The sequence below is a fragment of the Euprymna scolopes genome, chromosome 46, assembly GCF_053919585.1.
Source record: "Euprymna scolopes isolate OS-2025 chromosome 46, ASM5391958v1, whole genome shotgun sequence".
Taxonomy (NCBI): Eukaryota; Metazoa; Mollusca; class Cephalopoda; order Sepiida; family Sepiolidae; genus Euprymna; species Euprymna scolopes.
The window spans coordinates 215,075,415-215,082,914 of NC_136527.1; positions in this window are offsets into that span (position 1 = coordinate 215,075,415).

The window sequence follows — 7,500 nt, forward strand, 5'->3', positions numbered from 1 at the left end:
CCCAGTCAACGACGGGTACTTTTGGTAGTATATATATATATATATATATATATATATATATAGAGAGAGAGAGAGAGAGAGAGAGAGAAATAAAAAGGAACAAACCGTATTATGTGTTCATCAACGTTTCGTTTTTATTTCAAGACTTCCTCTGGATGAATGAGATTAAGAAACAAAAAATACCAGTACAAAATATTTGAAAATGTTTCACGTGCACAGTGTGATGCAGTTCTATTTCAGAAAAACGAAAAAAGACGTTGGAAATTCAAAAAGGAGGGGGGGGCTGGCGCTGTTAAAGAGAGGGAAATTTTAGTGACGTCATATAGTCGTTAATGTAACTTTAAAAAATATGAATGCAGTTAATATTCTTACTGGAAAAAAGATATATCTGTTAAAATTCAAATATAGGTTTGTAACAGAAATGAAATGAGTGTTTTTCATGTAATTTATTGATTGAGATTATATGTATTAATTATTACAGGGGGCCATTGATTGAGATTGTCGGACTGACTTCCTCATCTTAGTTGTTATTGTCACAACGTTTCGACCGTTTTGCCCTCCGGCCTTCGTCAGGTGTTTTGTATCGAACTGGGGAACCGTTTGTTAGGAGTCTCGAACCCACCCCTTTATTATTATTATGGGGGTACCGACAATACAGACAATTACTATTACAGGGGGTGTTTGAATGGTGTGAGAAGGTTAACCTGTTTCTACAGTTACATAATGTTCTTTTAATAAAAGTTTACTTATTAATGGCGCTATGTTATAGAAACCTGCACGTTGTTTAATTGTGCTTGAGTTTGCGATAAGCGCAGATTCAAGAAGTCTCCGGCGCGGTTTATTTGAAATAAATTTAACTACTTTTGCTTGTTTAAAGTCAAAGGTGTGATTATGCTGCAATGAATGAGAGAATAATGCATTTAGAGAATTGCTATTTTTATATCTCTTTTGTGTTCATTGAGCCTTTTTTCCAATTTACGCTGAGTTTCATCAACGTATTTATGATTGCAATTATGGCAAGGAATAGTGTATATTCCTCCATTGGAAACTGGTTTGTTATGGAGATGTTTCGTAGTTTTTAATATATGTCTTATGGTTAGTTGTTAAGTTTGCAGGTTGAAACAAGTAACGTAGAAAGCAATACAAATGACGACTCAACAACCAAAGGTAGATCAAATAAGAAGTGTATTAGGAAAAGGTATATTTACAGGATATTTACATAATGGTGTCAAATAAGAGAGTCTTTGCTGGTGAAACATATCTGTTCTCGGCGGCCTTCGGTGGCTTATGGTGAACACACACTCAGACTAACTGAGTTTTCCTAGTCATGTGTAATTACTATCCACATATGCAAATGAATGTGTGTCACCACAACACCCTCCTCCCAAGATTTGAAGTTGCACAGATTTCAATATCTTTTTCTCTTGAGATTTAACATTAATGGTTCATTAAACTTTCTTTTTCTACCTGATCTTCGGGGTTCAGGTGTATATTGAGGCGGTTCCAAATTAAAGGATTCGTATATGATGTCCATGGTTTCCTCCTCTTCGACTGTTGTTGTATAATCACCATCTTGAATGTGACGTTTTTTTATTTGGTTCAGGTGCCTTTTATGTATATTTTGTGGCCCTTTAATCATGTATGTACAATCACCAATGCGTTTATCCACTACTCCACATTCCCAGTAAGATGTGTTATTCCTGTAGCACTTGAAATATACACGATCTCCCGAGTTATATTTCTTTCTTATCATGTGTGTAGTGTTTCGGACAATTGCCTGTCTTGGCAATAGTTTATCAAACGGCGATTTCACCTTTCTGGCAAACATTAAATCAGCTGGTGATATGTTTGACGGGGTATTAGGGTGCGGTGTTATCCTATATATTTGCAAAAATTGTTGCAAAGATTTTCCGTTGGTATCCCAATGGATTTTTTCAACGCTCGTTTTAACGTGTCCACGAACCTCTCCGCGAGGCCGTTCGACTTCGATGGTATGGGGGAGTAGTGATATGCTTTACTTGGAACGTGTCACAAAATTCCTTAAAGTCTGTGGATGTGAATTGAGTTCCATTGTCAGTGACCAGTGTGTCTGGTACACCAAATCGTACAAATAGCTCGTGTAGGAATCCTATTGAGTTGTTCGTTGTTGGATTCCTGCAACGCATTACCTCAGGCCATTTTGTATAACTATCTACTACAATTAAGTAGTAATTTTCTCCTACTGGACCAGCGAAGTCCATGTGGATTCTCGACCATGGGTGGTCGGTTTTCGGCCAAGGTTTGTGTACTATAGGTAGGGATTTTGCCGCTAACTGGCATCCTTCACATCTATTTATTGTTGTAGCTATGTCGACGTCCATGTTACGCCAGTATACGTAGCTTCTCATTAGAGACTTCATCCGATTTATCCCCGGATGTCCTGTGTGGAAGTCTCTCAAAATCCTCTTCTGCAACGTTTTAGGTATTACTACTCTCTCGCTATATAATAACACATCGTTACACATGGAAAAAATTTCCTGAACCTTTTGTCATTTATAATTTTTTCTTTTATATCATTTATATATTCATCTTTATCGGCTTCTCTTTTAATGTCCGACAATGTTACCGGTAGTTCTTTAATGATGTTTGCTACCATATTTTTCACTTCGACGTTTGTTCGAATTGCTGCAATCACTGATTCTTCCAAATTATGTTTCTGTGGTATCAGTCTTGAAAGTCCATCCGCATGGCAAATCTTTTTTGATGCTAGATGTTGTAGCTGGAAATCGTAATTCAGTAGGATCGTACCCCAGCGCAGCAATCTATTTGCGGTGTATACAGGCAATCCTTTTTTTAATCTGTAGATTGTGACTAATGGTTTATGGTCGGTTTCAAGTATGAATTGTCTACCATACAAATATCGGTGGAATTTAGTCACTGCAAAGATTATACTCAACGCTTCTTTTTCAATCTGTGAATACGCCTTCTCTGCTGGAAGCAGCGTTCTTGAAGCGTAAGCTATCGGCTTTCTAGATCCATTAGGCATGATATGTTGAATGCATGCTCCTATGCCATAGGAACTAGCGTCACTAGCGACGCGTATATTTAATTTTGTGTCATAGTGAGTTGGAAATAATTCAGATGTTAGTGTGCTCTTTATTTTGTCAAAAGCGGTTTGACATTCTTGCATCCAGTTCCAAGGTGTGCCCTTTTTTAGCAACTCATTTAAGGGAGCTCGCAAATTATGCATCCCTTCAATAAAAGATTGGTAATAATTTGCGAGTCCTAAGAAACTCTGCAAGGTTGTTACGTTATTAGGTGCTGGCATGTTTTTTATTGCCGCAGATCTTTCTGGGTCTGGACGTCACCCATGTTTATTTATTATATGTCCAAGATACTTAATTTTGCTCATACAAAAGTCGCATTTATTTTCTTTTACTTTAAACCCGAATTCTTGTATTCGAGTGAATACTTATTTTAAATGCTCCTTATGTTCTTCTAGGGATTTGCTCCTGATAACAATGTCGTCCAGGTATGCACATGCGCACTCAATACCACTTAGCATGATGTCCATCGCTTGTTGAAAGATGGCAGGCGCTACTTTGATGCCAAAGGGCAACCGGTTGTATTTGTACAATCCCTTATGCGTGTTGATGCATAGTATTTTTGAGCAATTCTCCTCGACCAGTATTTGTAAATACGCGTCGCTCAAGTCTATCTTGGAGAAGATATTACCACCATTCAACTTTGTGAATATTTCCTCCGGGCTTGGTAGAGGGTAATGGTAATCTTGTAATATGGAGTTTAGACCTGTCGAAAAGTCTGCGCACACTCTGATTTCATCATTCTTTTTCTTTACATATACGGTGGGGGCTGCCCAGTTGCTGTGTTCTATTTTTGATAGTATTCCTGTCTGTTCCAATCTGTCTAATTCTTTATTAATCTTTTCCAACCCAGCAAACGGAACGTTTCGCTTTTTTCTAAAATTTGGGCTGGTGTTTTCTTTAAGTTCAAACCAGGCCTTAAATTTATTGCAACGACCTAATTTAGTCATAAATACATCAGGGAATAATTTTTTTAAGTCCTCTTTTATATTTTCTGTTGTTGGAGTAGTACATTCTATTTTTTTACAGAATGTATTCATTGGCTTATCCCAGAGTCCAAATTTCTCAATTAAATCTATTCCAAACAGATTTTCGCTATTTTTCAATACAAACATTTTTAATTTCTTCATAATCCCTTTCAATTTTATCGGAAGGATAACTTCTCCTTCAAATTTTATCTCACCACCAGTTACCGTCCGAGCTGATTTACTTGTTTTCATCATGGTTGGTTTACCCAACTTTTTCCATGTATTCAAGTTTATTATAGAAATATCGGATCCTTAATCCAGTTGTAATTTTATTGGCGTTTTAAATATTTCCGCTTTTATGCATTTTCGCCGATTTTTGTCTAATTTTTCATTTGATTTTGTTTGCTGTACTCTCTTTCTGGTGAAATCATTATATCTGCAACAATCGCTTTTGTGTCCGACTTTCTTGCAAATGTAGCATTTTTTCTTCTTATAAGGGCAATCCGATTCCCAATGTCTTTCTGCGCATCTCTTACAGTTATATCTAGGAAGAGACTTGTTATATTCGTTACTATAATTATAATTATTATATTTGGAATATCTCGTTTCGTTTTGACTGCTTTTATTTGTATAGTTCTTGGTTGGTGTGTATGGTTTTCTAACCTTTCTTACATATACCACTCCGGATTCTTCTATCTTTTTTAAATCCTTTTTTAGTGTAATGGCCCTTTCACAATCCTCTGCTAATTTCTGAAGTGTTAAATCTTGCTCAGTTTCCAGCTTAGACAACACTCGTCTGCGTATTTCTGCATTTTTCGTGGAGACTAACCCCTGTGCGAAGATTAGGCATTTGAAATCTTCTACTGTTAGTTCCGCTAGCTTAAAATTATCACAGTTTTTATTGACAACTGATGCATATGTCAAATAATCTTGGTTGCACATCTTCCTTAGATTCATACACAACCATCTCTTATGAAAAAGAGATATATTCGGATTAAAAAATTCTTTTAGTAATTTTACAGCTTCCATGAAATCTAATTCCGTAGTTTTTTTAGGTAGTATATAATCTACGAACTTGCTGTGTTCTCTTACACCCAACTTCCTGAGTAAAAGGCTCACTTTCTGGCTATTTGGCCAACTTTTGAAGTCCAGTTGAAAGACATCCTCGTATCTTGTATTCAAAAGTCTTTCTTCCTCCGGCACATAATTAAATGTGTCCATGCTATTAAATATAGTTGTATGCGAGAAATTAGTACTGTCGACATTTTCTCGATTAGTCTTTAATAGTTCCAGTGTTTTAGCAAAACGTTCATTTTGCCTTTCTTCATATTCAAATTGTAGTTTCTTCTGCCATTCTTCTTGTTCAAGTTGTAATTTCTTCTGCCTTTCTTCTTGTTCAAGTTGTAATTTCTTCTGCTTTTCTTCTTGTTCAAATTGTAATTTCTTCTGCCTTTCTTCTTGTTCAAATTGTAATTTCTTCTGCCTTTCTTCTTGTTCAAATTGTAATTTCTTCTGCCTTTCTTCTTGTTCAAATTGTAATTTCTTCTGCCTTTCTTCTTGTTCAAATTGTAATTTCTTCTGCCTTTCTTCTTGTTCCATTTGCCATTTCAATAATTTCTCCTCTCTACGTGCAACTAGCTCGGATTGCGCCTTTTGTTGCGTCTGCAAAAATTACATTAACATTCTAGATAAATCTTCCATTTTTTAAATTTTTTGTATCCTTCAGTAACAGTAATGCAGTTACGGAGAAAAATTGTACAATTTCACATGCAACACAATATCCGTACCATATAAAATGGCTTGTGTTACAAAAAAAAATTGTTCATAGTTCCTGTTTTCAATAGTAATATCGCTGCTCGAATAATATTTTCTCACTTCGCTTGCGAGTCAAGCTCATCCAACCACAACATAAGAACTGAGGCTTTGCTGAAACCACAAAATACGATTTACTTTTCCGTTTTAGGCATTTCCTAATAAATAACAGCCGAACTTAAGTACAACTCTTTCCATAGAAAAAACTCGAGTCACGATTGAAAAAAATAAAATGTATGGACTACATTTAAATTTTTTTTTTTGTGACGTTTTACTGTCTTATATTCGTTATCCAGTGACAACTTTAGTTTAAAAAAAAAAATCTTTCCTTGATTTTAGTTTAACTGTGATATTTTTTTTTTTTTTTTAAATACCGAAGAGAAAAATTTGGTTTACCAAAAAGTCTTTAGTTGGTATTTACAGCAATTTAGGAAATCCACTGGTGAACTTTTTTTTCTTTGTATGTTACTTGTAATTTAGTAATACGAATCTGTTCTTCGTAATTTAGTAATACGAATCTGTTTGTCGTTTTACAAAAATTCACTTTTACAGTTTGTTATTTTTTTTTTTTTTAAGATGGATTCCACGGGAAACGGCGTAAATCATCGCTTTTTTTTTTTTGCCACGTTCGAGTTTTTTTTTCTTTGAGACTGCAATTAAAGGTTTTGGTTGGTCTCTTTTTTTCCGACTAGTATTTTAGTAAATAAAATACTATTAATCGAGGTTACTTTTTTTTTAACCTGAATGTAGTTTTTGTTCTTGGAATTTGGGAAACAACCGTTTCTTTCTTTTAGTGTTGTACTTCGCGAGGAAAATATTTTACAGTTTTCCAATGTTCACTGAATTATTCATTTTTTCCGCTTACATCGAACTTCTCGTTAGCGTAAAATCCGTTTTTACGTCTATTTCGTTCGTCAAAACTTGTATTCCTTAAAAAGGTCAACCGTTGCGTTGTACTTTTTTTTTAGTGAGTTCTTTCCATTTCTTCGTCAAACTGTTATATTTGACGTTCATCCTCATCACCACTGTTAAGTTTGCAGGTTGAAACAAGTAACGTAGAAAGCAATACAAATGACGACTCAACAAACAAAGGTAGATCAAATAAGAAGTGTATTAGGAAAAGGTATATTTACAGGATATTTACATAATGGTGTCAAATAAGAGAGTCTTTGCTGGAGAAACATATCTGCTCTCGGCGGCCTTCGGTGGTTTCTGGTGAACACACACTCAGACTAACTGAGTCTTCCTATTTATGTGTAATTACTATCCACATATGCAAATGAAGGTGTGCCACCACAACAGTTATAGAAACCTGCACGTTGTTTAATTGTGCTTGAAATTGCGATAAATGCAGATTCAAGAAGTCTCCGGCACGGTTTATTTGAAATAAATTTAACTACTTTTGTTTGTTTAAATTCAAAGGTGTGATTATGCTGCAATGAATGAGAGAATAATGCACTGAGAGAATTGCTATTTTTTATATCTCTTTTGTGTTCATTGAGCCTTTTTTCCAATTCACGCTGAGTTTCACCAACGTATTTATGATGGCAATTATTTTTTGTTTCTTAATCTCATTCATCCAGAGGAAGTCTCGAAATAAAGACGAAACGTTTATGAACACATAATACGGTTTGTTC